Genomic DNA, 24,847 nt, shown 5'->3' on the forward strand with positions numbered 1-24,847 from the left:
CCTGGAGTTCCTCTCGCCTTTCTTGTGGAGAGCGCATCCTCTTGAGATGCGACGGGAACGCCGGGAATCTTTCCCTACGAAACAGGGAAAGGATCCCTCATCTCGAGCTAGGAGGCGGAAACGGGTCTCCCTTGGATGTGTGCGGGACCCCACGTTCTTGCTCTCGAGTGGAGACGGGTATGTCGGGGAACTTCTTGAGTTGCAGCACGGGTGTGAAGGACCCTTTGGAAGTTCCAGTGGTTAGACGTGATTGGCCTCGAGAAGCCTCAGCGGAAATGGGCCTCATCTCGCCTGGAGGGCAAAACCTCCTGGATTTTCTCGAGTTGCGGCAGGTGCTCTCGACTTACGACGGGGACCTCAGGGACCCGCTCTTGTGGCCTCAGGAAAGGCCAGTCCCCATGCGAGTTCCTCGGGGGCCTCTCGGGATTCCTCTCCCGTCGATGCCGGGGCCTAAGACCTTGTGTGGAGTCGGGGCCGAAACCTGAGGATTCCTGTCCAGTGCTGACATGGATCTTGGGGTACTTCTGGAGTCTCCCCAGGGGAGTCAGTCCTCGTCGAATGCGGGCATGCACTTGCGCTTTCCTCCAGAGCGGAAGCAGCAGTGTCACGCAGTCCGCCGCGTGGATCAAAGGATCTATGGTTTTCCCTCGAGTCTTTCCCACGAGGCTTTCCCACGAGGCTTTCCCACAGGGCTGTCCCACGTGCACAAGTGGTGGGAGTCGATCCTCGGCTTGAACGTCAAGGCAGTGCAGGGAAAACAGGTTCCTCTGGAATGGACTGACACAGCTGGGGGACTCTTGGAATGGTGGCACGACCCTGGAGTTCCTCTCGCCTTTCCTGTGGAGAGTGCCTCCTCTTGAGATGCGACGGGAACGCCGGGAATTCTTTCCCTATGAAACAGGGAAAGGATCCCACATCTCGAGCAAGGAGGCGGAAAAGGGGCTCCCCTGGATGTGTGCAGGACCCTCGTGCTTCCTCTCGAGTGGAGACGGGTATGTCGGGGAACTTCTTGAGTTGCAGCAAGGGTGTGAAGGACCCTTTGTAAGTTCCAGTGGTTAGATGTGATTAGCCTCGAGAAGCCTCAGCGGAAATGGGCCTCATCTCGCCTGGAGGGCAAAACCTCCTGGATTTTCTCGAGTTGCGGCAGGTGCTCTCGACTTACGACGGGGACCTCAGGGACCCGCTCTGGTGGCCTCAGGAAAGGCCAGTCCCCATGCGAGTTCCTCGGGGGCCTCTCGGGATTCCTCTCCCGTCGATGCCGGGGCCTAAACCTTGTGTGGAGTCGGGGCCGAAACCTGAGGATTCCTCTCCAGTGCTGACATGGATATTGGGGGTATTTCTGGAGTCTCCCCAGGAGAGTCAGTCCTCGTCTCGAATGCTGGCATGCACTTGCGCTTTCCTCCAGAGCGGTAGCAGCAGTGTCACGCAGTCCGCCGCGTGGATCAAAGGATCTATGGTTTTCCCTCGAGTCTTTCCCACGAGGCTTTCCCACGAGGCTTTCCCACAGGGCTGTCCCACGTGCACACGTGGTGGGAGTCGATCCTCGGCTTGAACGTCAAGGCAGTGCAGGGAAAACAGGTTCCTCTGGAATGGAATGACACATCTGGGGGACTCTTGGAATGGTGGCACGACCCTGGAGTTCCTCTCGCCTTTCCTGTGGAGAGTGCCTCCTCTTGAGATGCGACTGGAACGCCGGGAATTCTTTCCCTACGAAACAGGGAAAGGATCGCTCATCTCGAGCTAGGAGGCGGAAAAGGGGCTCCCCTGGATGTGTGCGGGACCCCACGTGCTTCCTCTCGAGTGAGACGTGTATGTTGGGGAACTTCTAGAGTTGCAGCAAGGGTGTGAAGGACCCTTTGGAAGTTCCAGTGGTTAGACGTGATTAGCCTCGAGTAGCCTCAGCGGAAATGGGCCTCATCTCGCCTGGAGTGCAAAACCTCCTGGATTTTCTAGAGTTGCGGCAGGTGCTCTCGACTTACGACGGGGACCTCAGGGACCCGCTCTGGTGGCCTCAGGAAAGGCCAGTCCCCATGCGAGTTCCTCGGGGGCCTCTCGGGATTCCTCTCCCGTCGATGCCGGGGCCTAAGACCTTGTGTGGAGTCGGGGCCGGAACCTGAGGATTCCTCTCCAGTGCTGACATGGATCTTGGGGTACATCTGGAGTCTCCCCAGGGGAGTCAGTCCTCGTCTCGAATGCGGGCATGCACTTGCGCTTTCCTCCAGAGCGGTAGCAGCAGTGTCACGCAGTCCGCCGCGTGGATCAAAGGATCTATGGTTTTCCCTCGAGTCTTTCCCACGAGGCTTTCCCACGAGGCTTTCCCACAGGGCTGTTCCACGTGCACACGTGGTGGGTGTCGATCCTCGGCTTGAACGTCAAGGCAGTGCAGGGAAAACAGGTTCCTCTGGAATGGACTGACACATCTGGGGGACTCTTGGAATGGTGGCATAACCCTGGAGTTCCTCTCGCCTTTCCAGTGGAGAGCGCCTCCTCTTGAGATGCGACGGGAACGCCGGGAATTCTTTCCCTACGAAACAGGGAAAGGATCCCTCATCTCGAGCTAGGAGGCGGAAACGGGGCTCCCCTGGATGTGTGCGGGACCCCACGTGCTTCCTCTCGAGTGGAGACGGGTATGTCGGGGAACTTCTTGAGTTGCAGCAAGGGTGTGAAGGACCCTTTGGAAGTTCCAGTGGTTAGATGTGATTGGCCTCGAGAAGCCTCAGCGGAAATGGGCCTCATCTCGCCTGGAGGGCAAAACCTCCTGGATTTTCTCGAGTTGCGGCAGGTGCTCTCGACTTACGACGGGGACCTCAGGGACCCGCTCTGGTGGCCTCAGGAAAGGCCAGTCCCCATGCGAGTTCCACGGGGGCCTCTCGGGATTCCTCTCCCGTCGATGCCGGGGCCTAAGACCTTGTGTGGAGTCGGGGCCGGAACCTGAGGATTCCTCTCCAGTGCTGACATGGATCTTGGGGTACTTCTGGAGTCTCCCCAGGGGAGTCAGTCCTCGACTCGAATGCGCGCATGCACTTGCGCTTTCCTCCAGAGCGGTAGCAGCAGTGTCACGCAGTCCGCTGCGTGGATCAAAGGATCTATGTTTTTCCCTCGAGTCTTTCCCACGAGGCTTTCCCACGAGGCTTTCCCACAGGGCTGTCCCACGTGCACACGTGGTGGGAGTCGATCCTCGGCTTGAACGTCAAGGCAGTGCAGGGAAAACAGGTTCCTCTGGAATGGACTGACACATCTGGGGGACTCTTGGAATGGTGGCACGACCCTCGAGTTCCTCTCGCCTTTCCTGTGGAGAGCGCCTCCTCTTGAGATGCGACGGGAAGCCGGGAATTCTTTCCCTACGAAACAGGGAAAGGATCCGTCATCTGGAGCTAGGAGGCAGAAACGGGGCTTCCCTGGATGTGTGCGGGACCCCAGTGCTTCCTCGCCAGTGGAGACGGGAATGTTGGGAACTTCTTGAGTTGCAGCAAGGGTGTGAAGGACCCTGTGGAAATTCCAGTGGTTAGATGTGATTAGCCTCGAGAAGCCTCAGCGGAAATGGGCCTCATCTCGCCTGGAGGGCAAAACCTCCTGGATTTTCTCGAGTTGCGGCAGGTGCTCTCGACTTACGACGTGGACCTCAGGGACCCGCTCTGGTGGCCTCAGGAAAGCCCAGTCCCCATGCGAGTTCTTCGGGGGCCTCTCGGGATTCCTCTCCCATCGATGCCGGGGCCTAAGACCTTGTGTGGAGTCGGGGCCGGAACCTGAGGATTCCTCTCCAGTGCTGACATGTATCTTGGGGTACATCTGGAGTCTCCCCAGGGGAGTCAGTCCTCGTCTCGAATGCGGGCATGCACTTGCGCTTTCCTCCAGAGCGGTAGCAGCAGTGTCACGCAGTCCGCCACGTGGATCAAAGGATCTATGATTTTCTCTCGAGACTTTCCCACGAGGCTTTCCCACGAGGCTTTCCCACAGGGCTGTCCCACGTGCACACGGGGTGGGAGTCGATCCTCGGCTTGAAGGTCAAGGCAGTGCAGGGAAAAGAGGTTCCTCTGGAATGGACTGACACATCTGGGGGACTCTTGGAATTGTGGCACGACCCTGGAGTTCCTCTCGCCTTTACTGTGGAGAGCGCCTTCTCTTGAGATGCGACGGGAACGCCGGGAATTCTTTCCTACGAAACAGGGAAAGGATCCCTCATCTCGAGCTAGGAGGCGGAAACGGGGCTCCCCTGGATGTGTGCGGGACCCTCGTGCTTCCTCTCGAGTGGAGACGGGTATGTCGTGGAACTTCTCCAGTTGCAGCAAGGTTGTGAAGGACCCTTTGGAAGTTCCAGTGGTTAGATGTGATTAGCCTCGAGAAGCCTCAGCGGAAATGGGCCTCATCTGGCCTGGAGGGCAAAACCTCCTGGATTTTCTCGAGTTGCGGCAGGTGCTCTCGACTTACGACGGGGACCTCGGGGACCCGCTCTGGTGGCCTCAGGAAAGGCCAGTCCCCATGCGAGTTCCTCGGGGGCCTCTCGGGATTCCTCTCCCGTCGATGCCGGGGCCTACGACCTTGTGTGGAGTCGGGGCCCGAACGTGAGGATTCCTCTCCAGTGCTGACATGGATCTTGGGGTACTTCTGGAGTCTCCCCAGGGGAGTCAGTTCTCGTCTCGAATGCGGACATGCACTTGCACTTTCCTCCAGAGCGGTAGCAGCAGTGTCACGCAGTCCGCCGCGTGGATCAAAGGATCTATGGTTTTCCCTCGAGTCTTTCCTAAGAGGCTTTCCCACGAGGCTTTCCCACAGGGCTGTCCCACGTGCACACGTGGTGGGAGTCGATCCTCGGCTTGAACCTCAAGGCAGTGCAGGGAAAACAGGTTCCTCTGGAATGGACTGACACATCTGGGGGACTCTTGGAATGGTGGCACGACCCTGGAGTTCCTCTAGCCTTTCCTGTGGAGAGCGCCTCCTCTTGAGATGCGACGGGAACGCCGGGAATTCTTTCCCTACGAAACAGGGAAAGGATCCCTCATCTCGAGCTTGGCAGCGGAAACGGGGCTCCCCTGTATGTGTGCGGGACCACCGTGCTTCCTCTCGAGTGGAGACGGGTATGTCGGGGAACTTCTTGAGTTGCAGCAAGGGTGTGAAGGACCCTTTGGAAGTTCCAGTGGTTAGATGTGATTGGCCTCGAGCAGCCTCAGCGGAAATGGGCCTCATCTCGCCTGGAGGGCAAAACCTCCTGGATTTTCTCGAGTTGCGGCAGGTGCTCTCGACTTACGACGGGGACCTCGGGGACCCGCTCTGGTGGCCTCAGGAAAGGCCAGTCCCCATGCGAGTTCCTCGGGGGCATCTCGGGATTCCCCTCCCGTCGATGCTGGTGCGTAAGACCTTGTGTGGAGTCGGGGCCGGAAACTGAGGATTCCTCTCCAGTGCTGACATGGATCTTGGGGTTCTTCTGGAGTCTCCCCAGGGGAGTCAGTCCTCGACTCGAATGCCCGCATTCACTTGCGCTTTCCTCCAGAGCGGTAGTATCAGTGTCACGCAGTCCGCCGCGTGGATCAAAGGATCTATGGTTTTCCCTCGAGTCTTTCCCACGAGGCTTTCCCACGAGGCTTTCCCACAGGGCTGTCCCACTTGCACACGTGGTGGGAGTCGATCCTCGGCTTGAACGTCAAGGCAGTGCAGGGAAAACAGGTTCCTCTGGAATGGACTGACACATCTGGGGGACTCTTGGAATGGTGGCACGACCCTCGAGTTCCTCTCGCCTTTCCTGTGGAGAGCGCCTCCTCTTGAGATGCGACGGGAAGCCGGGAATTCTTTCCCTACGAAACAGGGAAAGGATCCGTCATCTGGAGCTAGGAGGCAGAAACGGGGCTTCCCTGGATGTGTGCGGGACCCCAGTGCTTCCTCTCCAGTGGAGACGGGAATGTTGGGAACTTCTTGAGTTGCAGCAAGGGTGTGAAGGACCCTTTGGAAATTCCAGTGGTTAGATGTGATTAGCCTCGAGAAGCCTCAGCGGAAATGGGCCTCATCTCGCCTGGAGGGCAAAACCTCCTGGATTTTCTCGAGTTGCGGCAGGTGTTCTCGACTTACGACGTGGACCTCAGGGACCCGCTCTGGTGGCCTCAGGAAAGCCCAGTCCCCATGCGAGTTCTTCGGGGGCCTCTCGGGATTCCTCTCCTGTCGATGCCGGGGCCTAAGACCTTGTGTGGAGTCGGGGCCGGAACCTGAGGATTCCTCTCCAGTGCTGACATGGATCTTGGGGTACTTCTGGAGTCTCCCCAGGGGAGTCAGTCCTCGTCTCGAATGCGGGCATGCACTTGCGCTTTCCTCCAGAGCGGTAGCAGCAGTGTCACGCAGTCTGCCGCGTGGATCAAAGGATCTATGGTTTTCCCTCGAGTCTTTCCTAAGAGGCTTTCCCACGAGGCTTTCCCACAGGGCTGTCCCACGTGCACACGTGGTGGGAGTCGATCCTCGGCTTGAACCTCAAGGCAGTGCAGGGAAAACAGGTTCCTCTGGAATGGACTGACACATCTGGGCGTCTCTTGGAATGGTGGCACGACCCTGGAGTTCCTCTAGCCTTTCCTGTGGAGAGCGCCTCCTCTTGAGATGCGACGGGAACACCGGGAATTCTTTCCCTAAGGAACAGGGAAAGGATCCCTCATCTCGAGCTAGGCGGCGGAAACGGGGCTCCCCTGTATGTGTGCGGGACCACCGTGCTTCCTCTCGAGTGGAGACGGGTATGTCGGGGAACTTCTGGAGTTGCAGCAAGGGTGTGAAGGACCCTTTGGAAGTTCCAGTGGTTAGATGTGATTGGCCTCGAGCAGCCTCAGCGGAAATGGGCCTCATCTCGCCTGGAGGGCAAAACCTCCTGGATTTTCTCGAGTTGCGGCAGGTGCTCTCGACTTACGACGGGGACATCAGGGACCCGCTCTGGTGGCCTCAGGAAAGCCCAGTCCCCATGCGAGTTCTTCGGGGGCCTCTCGGGTTTCCTCTCCCGTCGATGCCGGGGCCTAAGACCTTGTGTGGAGTCGGGGCCGGAACCTGAGGATTCCTCTCCAGTGCTGACATGGATCTTGGGGTACTTCTGGAGTCTCACCAGGGGAGTCAGTCCTCGACTCGAATGCGGGCATGCACTTGCGCTTTCCTCCAGAGCGGTAGCATCAGTGTCACGCAGTCCGCCGCGTGGATCAAAGGATCTATGGTTTTCCCTCGAGTCTTTCCCACGAGGCTTTCCCACGAGGCTTTCCCACAGGGCTGTCCCACGTGCACACGTGGTGGGAGTCGATCCTCGGCTTGAACGTCAAGGCAGTGCAGGGAAAACAGGTTCCTCTGGAATGGACTGACACATCTGGGGGACTCTTGGAATGGTGGCACGACCCTGGAGTTCCTCTCTCCTTTCCTGTGGAGAGCGCCTCCTCTTGAGATGCGACGGGAACGCCGGGAATTCTTTCCCTACGAAACAGGGATAGGATCCCTCATCTCGAGCTAGGAGGCGGAAAAGGGGCTCCCCTGAATGTGTGCGGGACCCTCGTGCTTCCTCTCGAGTGGAGACGGGTATGTCGGAGAACTTCTTGAGTTGCAGCAAGGGTGTGAAGGACCCTTTGGAAATTCCAGTGGTTAGAGGTGATTAGCCTCGAAAAGCCTCAGCGGAAATGGGCCTCATCTCGCCTGGAGGGCAAAACCTCCTGGATTTTCTCGAGTTGCGGCAGGTGCTCTCGACTTACGACGGGGACATCAGGGACCCGCTCTGGTGGCCTCAGGAAAGCCCAGTCCCCATGCGAGTTCTTCGGGGGCCTCTCGGGTTTCCTCTCCCGTCGATGCGGGGGCCTAAGACCTTGTGTGGAGTCGGGGCCGGAACCTGAGGATTCCTCTCCAGTGCTGACATGGATCTTGGGGTACTTCTGGAGTCTCACCAGGGGACTCAGTCCTCGTCTCGAATGCGCGCATGCACTTGCACTTTCCTCCAGAGCGGTAGCAGCAGTGTCACGCAGTCTGCCGCGTGGATCAAAGGATCTATGGTTTTCTCTCGAGACTTTCATACGAGGCTTTCCCACGAGGCTTTCCCACAGGGCTGTCCCACGTGCACACGTGGTGGGAGTCGATCCTCGGCTTGAACGTCAAGGCAGTGCAGGGAAAACAGGTTCCTCTGGAATGGACTGACACATCTGGGGGACTCTTGGAATGGTGGCACGACCCTGGAGTTCCTCTCGCCTTTCCTGTGGAGAGCGCCTCCTCTTGAGATGCGACGGGAACGCCGGGAATTCTTTCCCTACGAAACAGGGATAGGATCCCTCAGCTCGAGCTAGGAGGCGGAAAAGGGGCTTCCCTGGATGTGTGCGGGACCCTCGTGCTTCTTCTCGAGTGGAGACGTGTATGTCGGGGAACTTCTTGAGTTGCAGCAAGGGTGTGAAGGACCCTTTGGAAGTTCCAGTGGTTAGATGTGATTAGCCTCGAGAAGCCTCAGCGGAAATGGGCCTCATCTCGCCTGGAGGGCAAAAACTCCTGGATTTTCTCGAGTTGCGGCAGGTGCTCTCGACTTACGACGGGGACCTCAGGGACCCGCTCTGGTGGCCTTAGGAAAGGCCAGGCCCCATGCGAGTTCCTCGGGGGCCTCTCGGGATTCCTCTCCCGTCGATGCCGGGGCCTACGACCTTGTGTGGAGTCGGGGCCCGAACGGCATGATTCCTCTCCAGTGCTGACATGGATCTTGGGGTACTTCTGGAGTCTCCCCAGGGGAGTCAGTCCTCATCTCGAATGCGGGCCTGCACTTGCGCTTTCCTCCAGAGCGGTAGCAGCAGTGTCACGCATTCCGCAGCGTGCATCAAAGGATCTATGGTTTTCCCTCGAGACTTTCCGACGAGGCTTTCCCACGAGGCTTTCCCACAGGGCTGTCTAACGTGCAAACGTGGTGCGAGTCGATCCTCGGCTTGAACGTCAAGGCAGTGCAGGGAAAACAGGTTCCTCTGGAAAGGACTGACACATCTGGGGGACTCTTGGAATGGTGGCAAGACCCTGGAGTTCTTCTCGCCTTTCCTGTGGAGAGCGCCTCCTCTTGAGATGCGACGGGAACGCCGAGAATTCTTTCCCTACGAAACAGGGAAAGGATCCGTCATCTGGAGCTAGGAGGCAGAAACGGGGCTTCCCTGGATGTGTGCGGGACCCCAGTGCTTCCTCTCCAGTGGAGACGGGTATGTTGGGAACTTCTTGAGTTGCAGCAAGGGTGTGAAGGACCCTTTGGAAATTCCAGTGGTTAGATGTGATTAGCCTCGAGAAGCCTCAGCGGAAATGGGCCTCATCTCGCCTGGAGGGCAAAACCTCCTGGATTTTCTCGAGTTGCGGCAGGTGTTCTCGACTTACGACGTGGACCTCAGGGACCCGCTCTGGTGGCCTCAGGAAAGCCCAGTCCCCATGCGAGTTCTTCGGGGGCCTCTCGGGATTCCTCTCCCGTCGATGCCGGGGCCTAAGACCTTGTGTGGCGTCGGGGCCGGAACCTGAGGATTCCTCTCCAGTGCTGACATGGATCTTGGGGTACTTCTGGAGTCTCCCCAGGGGAGTCAGTCCTCGTCTCGAATGCGGGCATGCACTTGCGCTTTCCTCCAGAGCGGTAGCAGCAGTGTCACGCAGTCCGCCACGTGGATCAAAGGATCTATGGTTTTCTCTCGAGACTTTCCCACGAGGCTTTCCCACGAGGCTTTCCCACAGGGCTGTCCCACGTGCACACGGGGTGGGAGTCGATCCTCAGCTTGAAGGTCAAGGCAGTGCAGGGAAAAGAGGTTCCTCTGGAATGGACTGACACATCTGGGGGACTCTTGGAATTGTGGCACGACCCTGGAGTTCCTCTCGCCTTTACTGTGGAGAGCGCCTTCTCTTGAGATGCGACGGGAACGCCGGGAATTCTTTCCCTAAGAAACAGGGAAAGGATCCCTCATCTCGAGCTAGGAGGCGGAAACGGGGCTCCCCTGGATGTGTGCGGTACCCTCGTGCTTCCTCTCGAGTGGAGACGGGTATGTCGTGGAACTTCTCCAGTTGCAGCAAGGTTGTGAAGGACCCTTTGGAAGTTCCAGTGGTTAGATGTGATTAGCCTCGAGAAGCCTCAGTGGAAATGGGCCTCATCTCGCCTGGAGGGCAAAACCTCCTGGATTTTCTCGAGTTGCGGCAGGTGCTCTCAACATACGACGGGGACCACGGGGACCCGCTCTGGTGGCCTCAGGAAAGGCCAGTCCCCATGCGAGTTCCTCGGGGGCCTCTCGGGATTCCTCTCCCGTCGATGCCGGGGCCTACGACCTTCTGTTGAGTCGGGGCCCGAACGTGAGGATTCCTCTCCAGTGCTGACATGGATCTTGGGGTACTTCTGGAGTCTCCCCAGGGGAGTCAGTTCTTGTCTCGAATGCGGACATGCACTTGCACTTTCCTCCAGAGCGGTAGCAGCAGTGTCACGCAGTCCGCCGCGTGCATCAAAGGATCTATGGTTTTCCCTCGAGTCTTTCCTAAGAGGCTTTCCCACGAGGCTTTCCCACAGGGCTGTCCCACGTGCACACGTGGTGGGAGTCGATCCTCGGCTTGAACATCAAGGCAGTGCAGGGAAAACAGGTTCCTCTGGAATGGACTGACACATCTGGGGGACTCTTGGAATGGTGGCACGACCCTGGAGTTCCTTTAGCCTTTCCTGTGGAGAGCGCCTCCTCTTGAGATGCGACGGGAACGCCGGGAATTCTTTCCCTACGAAACAGGGAAAGGATCCCTCATCTCGAGCTAGGAGGCGGAAACGGGGCTCCCCTGTATGTGTGCGGGACCACCGTGCTTCCTCTCGAGTGGAGACGGGTATATCGGGGAACTTCTTGAGTTGCAGCAAGGGTGTGAAGGACCCTTTGGAAGTTCCAGTGGTTAGATGTGATTGGCCTCGAGCAGCCTCAGCGGAAATGGGCCTCATCTCGCCTGGAGGGCAAAACCTCCTGGATTTTCTCGAGTTGCGGCAGGTGCTCTCGACTTACGACGGGGACCTCGGGGACCCGCTCTGGTGGCCTCAGGAAAGGCCAGTCCCCATGCGAGTTCCTCGGGGGCATCTCGGGATTCCCCTCCCGTCGATGCTGGGGCCTAAGACCTTGTGTGGAGTCGGGGCCGGAAACTGAGGATTCCTCTCCAGTGCTGACATGGATCTTGGGGTACTTCTGTAGTCTCCCCAGGGGAGTCAGTCCTCGACTCGAATGCGCGCATGCACTTGCGCTTTCCTCCAGAGCGGTAGCATCAGTGTCACGCAGTCCGCCGCGTGGATCAAAGGATCTATGGTTTTCCCTCGAGTCTTTCCCACGAGGCTTTCCCACGAGGCTTTCCCACAGGGCTGTCCCACGTGCACACGTGGTGGGAGTCGATCCTCGGCTTGAACGTCAAGGCAGTGCAGGGAAAACAGATTCCTCTGGAATGGACTGACACATCTGGGGGACTCTTGGAATGGTGGCACGACCCTGGAGTTCCTCTCGCCTTTCCTGTGGAGAGCGCCTCCTCTTGAGATGCGACGGGAACGCCGGGAATTCTTTCCCTACGAAACAGGGATAGGATCCCTCATCTCGAGCTAGGAGGCGGAAAAGGGGCTCCCCTGAATGTGTGCGGGACCCTCGTGCTTCCTCTCGAGTGGAGACGGGTATGTCGGAGAACTTCTTGAGTTGCAGCAAGGGTGTGAAGGACCCTTTGGAAATTCCAGTGGATAGAGGTGATTAGCCTCGAGAAGCCTCAGCGGAAATGGGCCTCATCTCGCCTGGAGGGCAAAACCTCCTGGATTTTCTCGAGTTGCGGCAGGTGCTCTCGACTTACGACGGGGACATCAGGGACCCGCTCTGGTGGCCTTAGGAAAGGCCAGGCCCCATGCGAGTTCCTCGGGGGCCTCTCGGAATTCCCCTCCCGTCGATGCTGGGGCCTAAGACCTTCTGTGGAGTCGGGGCCGGAACCTGAGAATTCCTCTCCAGTGCTGACATGGATCTTGGGGTACTTCTGGAGTCTCCCTAGGGGAGTCAGTCCTCGACTCGAATGCGCGCATGCACTTGCGCTTTCCTCCAGAGCGGTAGCAGCAGTGTCACGCAGTCCGCCGCGTGGATCAAAGGATCTATGGTTTTCCCTCGAGTCTTTCCCACGAGGCTTTCCCACGAGGCTTTCCCACAGGGCTGTCCCACTTGCACACGTGGTGGGAGTCGATCCTCGGCTTGAACGTCAAGGCAGTGCAGGGAAAACAGGTTCCTCTGGAATGGACTGACACATCTGGGGGACTCTTGGAATGGTGGCACGACCCTCGAGTTCCTCTCGCATTTCCTGTGGAGAGCGCCTCCTCTTGAGATGCGACGGGAAGCCGGGAATTCTTTCCCTACGAAACAGGGAAAGGATCCCTCATCTCGAGCTAGGAGGCGGAAACGGGGCTCCCCTGGATGTGTGCGGGACCCTCGTGCTTCCTCTCGAGTGGAGACGGGTATGTCGGGGAACTTCTGGACTTGCAGCGAGGGTGTGAGGGACCCTTTGGAAGTTCCAGTGGTTAGATGTGATTAGCCTCGAGAAGCATCAGCGGAAATGGGCCTCATCTCGCCTGGAGGGCAAAACCTCCTGGATTTTCTCGAGTTGCGGCAGGTGCTCTCGACTACGACGGGGACCTCGGAGACCCGCTCTGGTGGCCTCAGGAAAGACCAGTCCCCATGCGAGTTCCTCGGGGGCCTCTCGGGATTCCTCTCCCGTCGATGCCGGGGCCTACGACCTTGTGTGGAGTCGGGGCCCGAACGTGAGGATTCCTCTCCAGTGCTGACATGGATCTTGGGGTACTTCTGGAGTCTCCCCAGGGGAGTCAGTCCTCATCTCGAATGCGGGCATGCACTTGCGCTTTCCTCCAGAGCGGTAGCAGCAGTGTCACGCATTCCGCAGCATGCATCAAAGGATCTATGGTTTTCCCTCGAGACTTTCCCACGAGGCTTTCCCACGAGGCTTTCCCACAGGGCTGTCTAACGTGCAAACGTGGTGCGAGTCGATCCTCGGCTTGAACGTCAAGGCAGTGCAGGGAAAACAGGTTCCTCTGGAATGGACTGACACATCTGGGGGACTCTTGGAATGGTGGCAAGACCCTGGAGTTCTTCTCGCCTTTCCTGTGGAGAGCGCCTCCTCTTGAGATGCGACGGGAACGCCGAGAATTCTTTCCCTACGAAACAGGGAAAGGATCCGTCATCTGGAGCTAGGAGGCAGAAACGGGGCTTCCCTGGATGTGGGCGGGACCCCAGTGCTTCCTCTCCAGTGGAGACGGGTATGTTGGGAACTTCTTGAGTTGCAGCAAGGGTGTGAAGGACCCTTTGGAAATTCCAGTGGTTAGATGTGATTAACCTCGAGAAGCCTCAGCGGAAATGGGCCTCATCTCGCCTGGAGGGCAAAACCTCCTGGATTTTCTCGAGTTGCGGCAGGCGTTCTCGACTTACGACGTGGACCTCAGGGACCCGCTCTGGTGGCCTCAGGAAAGCCCAGTCCCCATGCGAGTTCTTCGGGGGCCTCTCGGGATTCCTCTCCCGTCGATGCCGGGGCCTAAGACCTTGTGTGGAGTCGGGGCCGGAACCTGAGGATTCCTCTCCAGTGCTGACATGGATCTTGGGGTACTTCTGGAGTCTCCCTAGGGGAGTCAGTCCTCGTCTCGAATGCGGGCATGCACTTGCGCTTTCCTCCAGAGCGGTAGCAGCAGTGTCACGCAGTCCGCCACGTGGATCAAAGGATCTATGGTTTTCTCTCGAGACTTTCCCACGAGGCTTTCCCACGAGGCTTTCCCACAGGGCTGTCCCACGTGCACACGGGGTGGGAGTCGATCCTCAGCTTGAAGGTCAAGGCAGTGCAGGGAAAAGAGGTTCCTCTGGAATGGACTGACACATCTGGGGGACTCTTGGAATTGTGGCACGACCCTGGAGTTCCTCTCGCCTTTACTGTGGAGAGCGCCTTCTCTTGAGATGCGACGGGAACGCCGGGAATTATTTCCCTAAGAAACAGGGAAAGGATCCCTCATCTCGAGCTAGGAGGCGGAAACGGTGCTCCCCTGGATGTGTGCGGGACCCTCGTGCTTCCTCTCGAGTGGAGACGGGTATGTCGTGGAACTTCTCCAATTGCAGCAAGGTTGTGAAGGACCCTTTGGAAGTTCCAGTGGTTAGATGTGATTAGCCTCGAGAAGCCTCAGCGGAAATGGGCCTCATCTCCCCTGGAAGGCAAAACCTCCTGGATTTTCTCGAGTTGCGGCAGGTGCTCTCGACTTACGACGGGGACCTCAGGGACCCGCTCTGGTGGCCTCAGGAAAGCCCAGTCCCCATGCGAGTTCTTCGGGGGCCTCTCGGGATTCCTCTCCCATCGATGCCGGGGCCTAAGACCTTGTGTGGAGTCGGGGCCGGAACCTGAGGATTCCTCTCCAGTGCTGACATGGATCTTGGGGTACTTCTGGAGTCTCCCCAGGGGAGTCAGTCCTCGTCTCGAATGCGCGCATGCACTTGCACTTTCCTCCAGAGCGGTAGCAGCAGTGTCACGCAGTCCGCCGCGTGGATCAAAGGATCTATGGTTTTCTCTCGAGACTTTCATACGAGGCTTTCCCACGAGGCTTTCCCACAGGGCTGTCCCACGTGCACACGTGGTGGGAGTCGATCCTCGGCTTGAACGTCAAGGTAGTGCAGGGAAAACAGGTTCCTCTGGAATGGACTGACACATCTGGGGGACTCTTGGAATGGTGGCACGACCCTGGAGTTCCTCTCGCCTTTCCTGTGGAGAGCGCCACCTCTTGAGATGCAACGGGAACGCCGGGAATTCTTTCCCTACGAAACAGGGATAGGATCCCTCATCTCGAGCTAGGAGGCGTAAATGGGGCTTCCCTGGATGTGTGCGGGACCCTCGTGATTCTTCTCGAGTGGAGACGTGTATGTCGGGGAACTTCTTGAGTTGCAGCAAGGGTGTGAAGGACCCTTTGGAAGTTCCAGTGGTTAGATGTGATTAGCCTCGAGAAGCCTCAGCGGAAATGGGCCTCATCTCGCCTGGAGGGCAAAAACTCCTGGATTTTCTCGAGTTGCGGCAGGTGCTCTCGACTTACGACGGGGACCTCAGGGACCCGCTCTGGTGGCCTCAGGAAAGGCCAGGCCCCATGCGAGTTCCTCGGGGGCCTCTCGGGATTCCCCTCCCGTCGAAGCTGGGGCCTAAGACCTTCTGTGGAGTCGGGGCAGGAACCTGAGGATTCCTCTCCAGTGCTGACATGGATCTTGGGGTATTTCTGGAGTCTCCCCAGGGGAGTCAGTCCTCGACTCGAATGCGCGCATGCACTTGCGCTTTCCTCCAGAGCGGTAGCAGCAGTGTCACACAGTCCGCCGCGTGGATCAAAGGATCTATGGTTTTCCCTCGAGTCTTTCCCACGAGGCTTTCCCACGAGGCTTTCCCACAGGGCTGTCCGACTTGCACACGTGGTGGGAGTCGATCCTCGGCTTGAACGTCAAGGCAGTGCAGGGAAAACAGGTTCCTCTGGAATGGACTGACACATCTGGGGGACTCTTGGAATGGTGGCACGACCCTGGAGATCCTCTCGCCTTTCCTGAGGAGAGCGCCTCCTCTTGAGATGCGACGGGAACGCCGGGAATTCTTTCCCTACGAAACAGGGAAAGGATCCCTCATCTCGAGCTAGGAGGCGGAAACGGGGCTCCCCTGGATGTGTGCGGGACCCTGTTGCTTCCTCTCGAGTGGAGACGGGTATGTCGGGGAACTTCTTGAGTTGCAGCAAGGGTGTGAAGGACCCTTTGGAAGTTCCAGTGGTTAGATGTGATTAGCCTCGAGAAGCCTCAGCGGAAATGGGCCTCATCTCGCCTGGAGGGCAAAACCTCCTGGATTTTCTCGAGTTGCGGCAGGTGCTCTCGACTTACGACGGGGACCTCGGGAATCAGCTCTGGTGGCCTCAGGAAAGGCCAGTCCCCATCCGAGTTCCTCGGGGGCCTCTCGGGATTCCTCTCCCGTCGATGCCGGGGCCTAAGACCTTGTGTGGAGTCGGGGCCGGAACCTGAGGATTCCTCTCCAGTGCTGACATGGATCTTGGGGTACTCCTGGAGTCTCCCCAGGGGAGTCAGTCCTCGTCTCGAATGCGCGCATGCACTTGCTCTTTCCTCCAGAGCGGTAGCAGCAATGTCACGCAGTCCGCCGCGTGGATCAAAGGATCTATGGTTTTCCCTCGAGTCTTTCCCACGAGGTTTTCCCACGAGGCTTTCCCACAGGGCTGTCCCACGTGCACACGTGGTGGGAGACGATCCTCGGCTTGAACATCAAGGCAGTGCAGGGAAAACAGGTTCCTCTCGAATGGACTGACACATCTGGGGGACTCTTGGAATGGTGGAACGACCCTGGAGTTCCTCTCGCCTTTCCTGTGGAGAGCGCCTCCTCTTGAGATGCGACGTGAATGCCGGGAATTCTTTCCCTACGAAACAGGGAAAGGATCCCTCATCTCGAGCTAGGAGGCGGAAACGGGGCTCCCCTGGATGTGTGCGGGACACTCGTGCTTCCTCTCGAGTGGAGACGGGTATGTCGGGGAACTTCTTGAGTTCCAGCAAGGGTGTGAAGGACCCTTTGGAAGTTCCAGTGGTTAGATGTGATTAGCCTCGAGAAGACTCAGCGGAAATGGGCCTCATCTCGCCTGGAGGGCAAAACTTCCTGGATTTTCTCGAGTTGCGGTAGGTGCCTCGACTTACTATGGGGACCTCGGGGACCCGCTCTGGTGGCCTCAGGAAAGGCCAGTCCCCATGCGAGTTCTTCGGGGGCCTCTCGGGATTCCTCTCCCGTCGATGCCGGGGCCTAAGACCTTGTGTGGAGTCGGGGCCGGAACCTGAGGATTCCTCTCCAGTGCTGACATGGATCTTGGGGTACTTCTGGAGTCTCCCTAGGGGAGTCAGTCCTCGTCTCGAATGCGGGCATGCACTTGCGCTTTCCTCCAGAGCGGTAGCAGCAGTGTCACGCAGTCCGCCACGTGGATCAAAGGATCTATGGTTTTCTCTCGAGACTTTCCCACGAGGCTTTCCCACGAGGCTTTCCCACAGGGCTGTCCCACGTGCACACGGGGTGGGAGTCGATCCTCAGCTTGAAGGTCAAGGCAGTGCAGGGAAAAGAGGTTCCTCTGGAATGGACTGACACATCTGGGGGACTCTTGGAATTGTGGCACGACCCTGGAGTTCCTCTCGCCTTTACTGTGGAGAGCGCCTTCTCTTGAGATGCGACGGGAACGCCGGGAATTATTTCCCTAAGAAACAGGGAAAGGATCCCTCATCTCGAGCTAGGAGGCGGAAACGGTGCTCCCCTGGATGTGTGCGGGACCCTCGTGCTTCCTCTCGAGTGGAGACGGGTATGTCGTGGAACTTCTCCAATTGCAGCAAGGTTGTGAAGGACCCTTTGGAAGTTCCAGTGGTTAGATGTGATTAGCCTCGAGAAGCCTCAGCGGAAATGGGCCTCATCTCCCCTGGAAGGCAAAACCTCCTGGATTTTCTCGAGTTGCGGCAGGTGCTCTCGACTTACGACGGGGACCACGGGGACCCGCTCTGGTGGCCTCAGGAAAGGCCAGTCCCCATGCGAGTTCCTCGGGGGCCTCTCGGGATTCCTCTCCCGTCGATGCCGGGGCCTACGACCTTGTGTGGAGTCGGGGCCCGAACGTGAGGATTCCTCTCCAGTGCTGACATGGATCTTGGGGTACTTCTGGAGTCTCCCCAGGGGAGTCAGTTCTCGTCTCGAATGCGGACATGCACTTGCACTTTCCTCCAGAGCGGTAGCAGCAGTGTCACACAGTCCGCCGCGTGGATCAAAGGATCTATGGTTTTCCCTCGAGTCTTTCCTATGAGGCTTTCCCACGAGGCTTTCCCACAGGGTATGTCCCACGTGCACACGTGGTGGGAGTCGATCCTCGGCTTGAACCTCAAGGAAGTGCAGGGAAAACAGGTTCCTCTGGAGTGGACTGACACATCTGGGGGACTCTTGGAATGGTGGCACGACCCTGGAGTTCCTCTCGCCTTTCCTGTGGAGAGCGCCTCCTCTTGAGATGCGACGGGAACCCCGGGAATTCTTTCCCTACGAAACAGGGATAGGATCCCTCATCTCGAGCTAGGAGGCGTAAAAGGGGCTCCCCTGAATGTGTGCGGGACCCTCGTGTTTCCTCTCGAGTGGAGACGGGTATGTCGGGGAACTTCTTGAGTTGCAGCAAGGGTGTGAAGGACCCTTTGGAAATTCCAGTGGTTAGAGGTGATTAGCCTCGAGAAGCCTCAGCGGAAATGGGCCTCATCTCGCCTGGAGGGCAAAACCTCCTGGATTTTCTCGAGTTGCGGCAGGTGCTCTCGACTTACTACGTGGACCTCAGGGACCCGCTCTGGTGGCCTCAGGAAAGCCCAGTCCCCATGCGAGTTCTTCGGGGGCCTCTCGGGATTCCTCTCCCATCGATGCCGGGGCCTAAGACCTTGTGTGGAGTCGGGGCCGGAACCTGAGGATTCCTCTCCAGTGCTGACATGGATCTTGGGGTACTTCTGGAGTCTCCCCAGGGGAGTCAGTCCTCGTCTCGAATGCGCGCATGCACTTGCACTTTCCTCCAGAGCGGTAGCAGCAGTGTCACGCAGTCCGCCGCGTGGATCAAAGGATCTATGGTTTTCTCTCGAGACTTTCATACGAGGCTTTCCCACGAGGCTTTCCCACAGGGCTGTCCCACGTGCACACGTGGTGGGAGTCGATCCTCGGCTTGAACGTCAAGGTAGTGCAGGGAAAACAGGTTCCTCTGGAATGGACTGACACATCTGGGGGACTCTTGGAATGGTGGCACGACCCTGGAGTTCCTCTCGCCTTTCCTGTGGAGAGCGCCACCTCTTGAGATGCAACGGGAACGCCGGGAATTCTTTCCCTACGAAACAGGGATAGGATCCCTCATCTCGAGCTAGGAGGCGTAAATGGGGCTTCCCTGGATGTGTGCGGGACCCTCGTGATTCTTCTCGAGTGGAGACGTGTATGTCGGGGAACTTCTTGAGTTGCAGCAAGGGTGTGAAGGACCCTTTGGAAGTTCCAGTGGTTAGATGTGATTAGCCTCGAGAAGCCTCAGCGGAAATGGGCCTCATCTCGCCTGGAGGGCAAAAACTCCTGGATTTTCTCGAGTTGCGGCAGGTGCTCTCGACTTACGACGGGGACCTCAGGGACCCGCTCTGGTGGCCTCAGGAAAGGCCAGGCCCCATGCGAGTTCCTCGGGGGCCTCTCGGGATTCCCCTCCCGTCGAAGCTGGGGCCTAAGACCTTCTGTGGAGTCGGGGCAGGAACCTGAGGATTCCTCTCCAGTGCTGACATGGATCTTGGGGTATTTCTGGAGTCTCCCCAGGGGAGTCAGTCCTCGACTCGAATGCGCGCATGCACTTGCGCTTTCCTCCAGAGCGGTAGCAGCAGTGTCACACAGTCCGCCGCGTGGATCAAAGGATCTATGGTTTTCCCTCGAGTCTTTCCCACGAGGCTTTCCCACGAGGCTTTCCCACAGGGCTGTCCGACTTGCACACGTGGTGGGAGTCGATCCTCGGCTTGAACGTCAAGGCAGTGCAGGGAAAACAGGTTCCTCTGGAATGGACTGACACATCTGGGGGACTCTTGGAATGGTGGCACGACCCTGGAGATCCTCTCGCCTTTCCTGAGGAGAGCGCCTCCTCTTGAGATGCGACGGGAACGCCGGGAATTCTTTCCCTACGAAACAGGGAAAGGATCCCTCATCTCGAGCTAGGAGGCGGAAACGGGGCTCCCCTGGATGTGTGCGGGACCCTGTTGCTTCCTCTCGAGTGGAGACGGGTATGTCGGGGAACTTCTTGAGTTGCAGCAAGGGTGTGAAGGACCCTTTGGAAGTTCCAGTGGTTAGATGTGATTAGCCTCGAGAAGCCTCAGCGGAAATGGGCCTCATCTCGCCTGGAGGGCAAAACCTCCTGGATTTTCTCGAGTTGCGGCAGGTGCTCTCGACTTACGACGGGGACCTCGGGAATCACCTCTGGTGGCCTCAGGAAAGGCCAGTCCCCATCCGAGTTCCTCGGGGGCCTCTCGGGATTCCTCTCCCGTCGATGCCGGGGCCTAAGACCTTGTGTGGAGTCGGGGCCGGAACCTGAGGATTCCTCTCCAGTGCTGACATGGATCTTGGGGTACTCCTGGAGTCTCCCCAGGGGAGTCAGTCCTCGTCTCGAATGCGCGCATGCACTTGCTCTTTCCTCCAGAGCGGTAGCAGCAATGTCACGCAGTCCGCCGCGTGGATCAAAGGATCTATGGTTTTCCCTCGAGTCTTTCCCACGAGGTTTTCCCACGAGGCTTTCCCACAGGGCTGTCCCACGTGCACACGTGGTGGGAGACGATCCTCGGCTTGAACATCAAGGCAGTGCAGGGAAAACAGGTTCCTCTCGAATGGACTGACACATCTGGGGGACTCTTGGAATGGTGGAACGACCCTGGAGTTCCTCTCGCCTTTCCTGTGGAGAGCGCCTCCTCTTGAGATGCGACGTGAATGCCGGGAATTCTTTCCCTACGAAACAGGGAAAGGATCCCTCATCTCGAGCTAGGAGGCGGAAACGGGGCTCCCCTGGATGTGTGCGGGACACTCGTGCTTCCTCTCGAGTGGAGACGGGTATGTCGGGGAACTTCTTGAGTTCCAGCAAGGGTGTGAAGGACCCTTTGGAAGTTCCAGTGGTTAGATGTGATTAGCCTCGAGAAGACTCAGCGGAAATGGGCCTCATCTCGCCTGGAGGGCAAAACTTCCTGGATTTTCTCGAGTTGCGGTAGGTGCCTCGACTTACTATGGGGACCTCGGGGACCCGCTCTGGTGGCCTCAGGAAAGGCCAGTCCACATGCGAGTTCCTCGAGGGCCTCTCGGGATTCCTCTCCCGTCGATACCGGGGCCTAACACCTTGTGTGGAGTCGGGGCCGGAACCTCAGGATTCCTCTCCAGTGCTGACATGGATCTTGGGGTACTTCAGGAGTCTCCCAGGGGAGTCAGTCCTCGTCTCGAATGCGCGCATGCACTTGCGCTTTCCTCCAGAGCGGTAGCAGCAGAGTCACGCAGTCCGCCGCGTGGAGCAAAGGATCTATGGTTTTCCCTCGAGTCTTTCCCACGAGGCTTTCCCACGAGGCTTTCCCACAGGGCTGTCCCACGTGCACACGTGGTGGGAGTCGATCCTCGGCTTGAACGTCAAGGCAGTGCAGGGAAAACAGGTTCCTCTGGAATGGACTGACACATCTGGGGGACTCTTGGAATGGTGGCAAGACCCTGGAGTTCTTCTCGCCTTTCCTGTGGAGAGCGCCTCCTCTTGAGATGCGACGGGAATGCCGAGAATTCTTTCCCTACGAAACAGGGAAAGGATCCGTCATCTGGAGCTAGGAGGCAGAAACGGGGCTTCCCTGGATGTGTGCGGGACCCCAGTGCTTCCTCTCCAGTGGAGACGGGTATGTTGGGAACTTCTTGAGTTGCAGCAAGGGTGTGAAGGACCCTTTGGAAATTCCAGTGGTTAGATGTGATTAACCTCGAGAAGCCTCAGCGGAAATGGGCCTCATCTCGCCTGGAGGGCAAAACCTCCTGGATTTTCTCGAGTTGCGGCAGGTGTTCTCGACTTACGACGTGGACCACAGGGACCCGCTCTGGTGGCCTCAGGAAAGCCCAGTCCCCATGCGAGTTCTTCGGGGGCCTCTCGGGATTCCTCTCCCGTCGATGCCGGGGCCTAAGACCTTGTGTGGAGTCGGGGCCGGAACCTGAGGATTCCTCTCCAGTGCTGACATGGATCTTGGGGTACTTCTGGAGTCTCCCTAGGGGAGTCAGTCCTCGTCTCGAATGCGGGCATGCACTTGCGCTTTCCTCCAGAGCGGTAGCAGCAGTGTCACGCAGTCCGCCACGTGGATCAAAGGATCTATGGTTTTCTCTCGAGACTTTCCCACGAGGCTTTCCCACGAGGCTTTCCCACAGGGATGTCCCACGTGCACACGGGGTGGGAGTCGATCCTCAGCTTGAAGGTCAAGGCAGTGCAGGGAAAAGAGGTTCCTCTGGAATGGACTGACACATCTGGGGGACTCTTGGAATTGTGGCACGACCCTGGAGTTCCTCTCGCCTTTACTGTGGAGAGCGCCTTCTCTTGAGATGCGACGGGAACGCCGGGAATTCTTTCCCTACGAAACAGGGAAAGGATCCCTCATCTCGAGCTAGGAGGCGGAAACGGGGCTCCCCTGGATGTGTGCGGGACACTCGTGCTTCCTCTCGAGTGGAGACGGGTATGTCGGGCAACTTCTGGACTTGCAGCAAGGGTGTGAAGGACCCTTTGGAAGTTCCAGTGGTTAGATGTGATTAGCCTCGAGAAGCCTCAGCGGAAATGGGCCTCATCTCGCCTGGAGGGCAAAACCTCCTGGATTTTCTCGAGTTGCGGCAGGTGCTCTCGACTTACGACGGGGACCTCGGGGACCCGCTCTGGTGGCCTAGGAAAGGCCAGTCCCCATGCGAGTTGCTCGGGGGCCTCTCGGGATTCCTCTCCCGTCGATGCCGGGGCCTAAGACCTTGTGTGGAGTCGGGGCCGGAACCTGAGGATTCCTCTCCAGTGCTGACATGGATCTTGGGGTACTTCTGGAGTCTCCCCAGGGGAGTCAGTCCTCGTCTCGAATGCGGGCATGCACTTGCGCTTTCCTCCAGAGCGGTAGCAGCAGTGTCACGCAGTCCGCCGCGTGGATCAAAGGATCTATGGTTTTCCCTCGAGTCTTTCCCACGAGGCTTTCCCACGAGGCTTTCCCACAGGGCTGTCCCACGTGCACACGTGGTGGGAGTCGATCCTCCGCTTGAACGTCAAGGCAGTGCAGGGAAAACAGGTTCCTCTGGAATGGACTGACACATCTGGGGGACTCTTGGAATGGTGGCACGACCCAGGAGTTCCTCTCGCCTTTCCTGTGGAGAGCGCCTCCTCTTGAGATGCGACGGGAACGGCGGGAATTCTTTCCCTACGAAACAGGGAAAGGATCTCTCATCTCGAGCTAGGAGGCGGAAACGGGGCTCCCCTGAATGTGTGCGTGACCCCACGTGCTTCCTCTCGAGTGGAGACGGGTATGTCGCGGAACTGCTTGAGTTGCAGCAAGTGTGTGAAGGACCCTTTGGAAGTTCCAGTGGTTAGATGTGATTGGCCTCGAGAAGCCTCAGCGGAAATGGGCCTCATCTCGCCTGGAGGGCAAAACCTCCTGGATTTTCTCGAGTTGCGGCAGGTGCTCTCGACTTACGACGGGGACCTCGGGGACCCGCTCTGGTGGCCTCAGGAAAGGCCAGTCCCCATGCGAGTTCCTCGGGGGCCTCTCTGGATTCCTCTCCCGTCGATGCCGGGGCCTAAGACCTTGTGTGGAGTCGGGGCCGGAACCTGAGGATTCCTCTCCAGTGCTGACATGGATCTTGGGGTACTTCTGGAGTCTCCCCAGGGGAGTCAGTCCTCGTCTCGAATGCGGGCATACACTTGCGCTTTCCTCCAGAGCGGTAGCAGCAATGTCACGCAGTCCGCCGCATGGATCAAAGGATCTATGGTTTTCCCTCGAGTCTTTCCCACGAGGCTTTCCCACGAGGTTTCCTACAGGGCTGTCCCACGTGCACACGTGGTGGGAGTCGATCCTCGGCTTGAACGTCAAGGCAGTGCAGGGAAAACAGGTTCCTCTGGAATGGACTGACACATCTGGGGGACTCTTGGAATGGTGGCACGACCCTGGAGTTCCTCTCGCCTTTCCTGTGGAGAGCGCCTCCTCTTGAGATGCGACGGGAACGCCGGGAATTCTTTCCCTACGAAACGGGGAAAGGATCCCTCATCTCGAGCTAGGAGGCGGAAAAGGGGCTCCCCTGGATGTGTGCGGGACCGCACGTGCTTCCCCTCGAGTGGAGACGGATATGTCGCGGAACTGCTTGAGTTGCAGCAAGGGTGTGAAGGACCCTTTGGAAGTTCCAGTGGTTAGATGTGATTAGCCTCGAGAAGCCTCAGCGGAAATGGGCCTCATGTCGCCTGGAGGGCAAAACCTCCTGGATACTCTCGAGTTGCGGCAGGTGCTCTCGACTTACGACGGGGACCTCAGGGACCCGCTCTGGTGGCCTCAGGAAAGGCCAGTCCCCATGCGAGTTCCTCGGGGGCCTCTCGGGATTCCTCTCCCGTCGATACCGGGGCCTAACACCTTGTGTGGAGTCGGGGCCGGAACCTGAGGATTCCTCTCCAGTGCTGACATGGATCTTGGGGTACTTCTGGAGTCTCCCCAGGGGAGTCAGTCCTCGTCTCGAATGCGCGCATGCACTTGCGCTTTCCTCCAGAGCGGTAGCAGCAGTGTCACGCAGTCCGCCGCGTGGAGCAAAGGATCTATGGTTTTCCCTCGAGTCTTTCCCACGAGGCTTTCCCACGAGGCTTTCCCACAGGGCTGTCCCACGTGCACACGTGGTGGGAGTCGATCTTCGGGTTGAACGTCAAGGCAGTGCAGGGAAAACAGGTTCCTCTGGAATGGACTGACACATCTGGGGGACTCTTGGAATGGTGGCACGACCCTGGAGTTCCTCTCGCCTTTCCTGTGGAGAGCGCCTCCTCTTGAGATGCGACGGGAACGCCGGGAATTCTTTCCCTACGAAACAGGGAAAGGATCCCTCATCTCGAGCTAGGAGGCGGAAACGGGGCTCCCCTGGATGTGTGCGGGACCCTCGTGCTTCCTGTCGAGTGGAGACGGGTATGTCGGGGAACTTCTTGAGTTGCAGCAAGGGTGTGAAGGACCCTTTGGAAGTTCCAGTGGTTAGATGTGATTAGCCTCGAGAAGCCTCAGCGGAAATGGGGCTCATCTCGCCTGGAGGGCAAAACCTCCTGGATTTTCTCGAGTTGCGGCAGGTGCTCTCGACTTACGAC

The sequence above is a fragment of the Ovis canadensis genome, chromosome 10 (genome assembly GCF_042477335.2).
Source record: "Ovis canadensis isolate MfBH-ARS-UI-01 breed Bighorn chromosome 10, ARS-UI_OviCan_v2, whole genome shotgun sequence".
In the NCBI taxonomy this organism is placed as follows: Eukaryota; Metazoa; Chordata; class Mammalia; order Artiodactyla; family Bovidae; genus Ovis; species Ovis canadensis.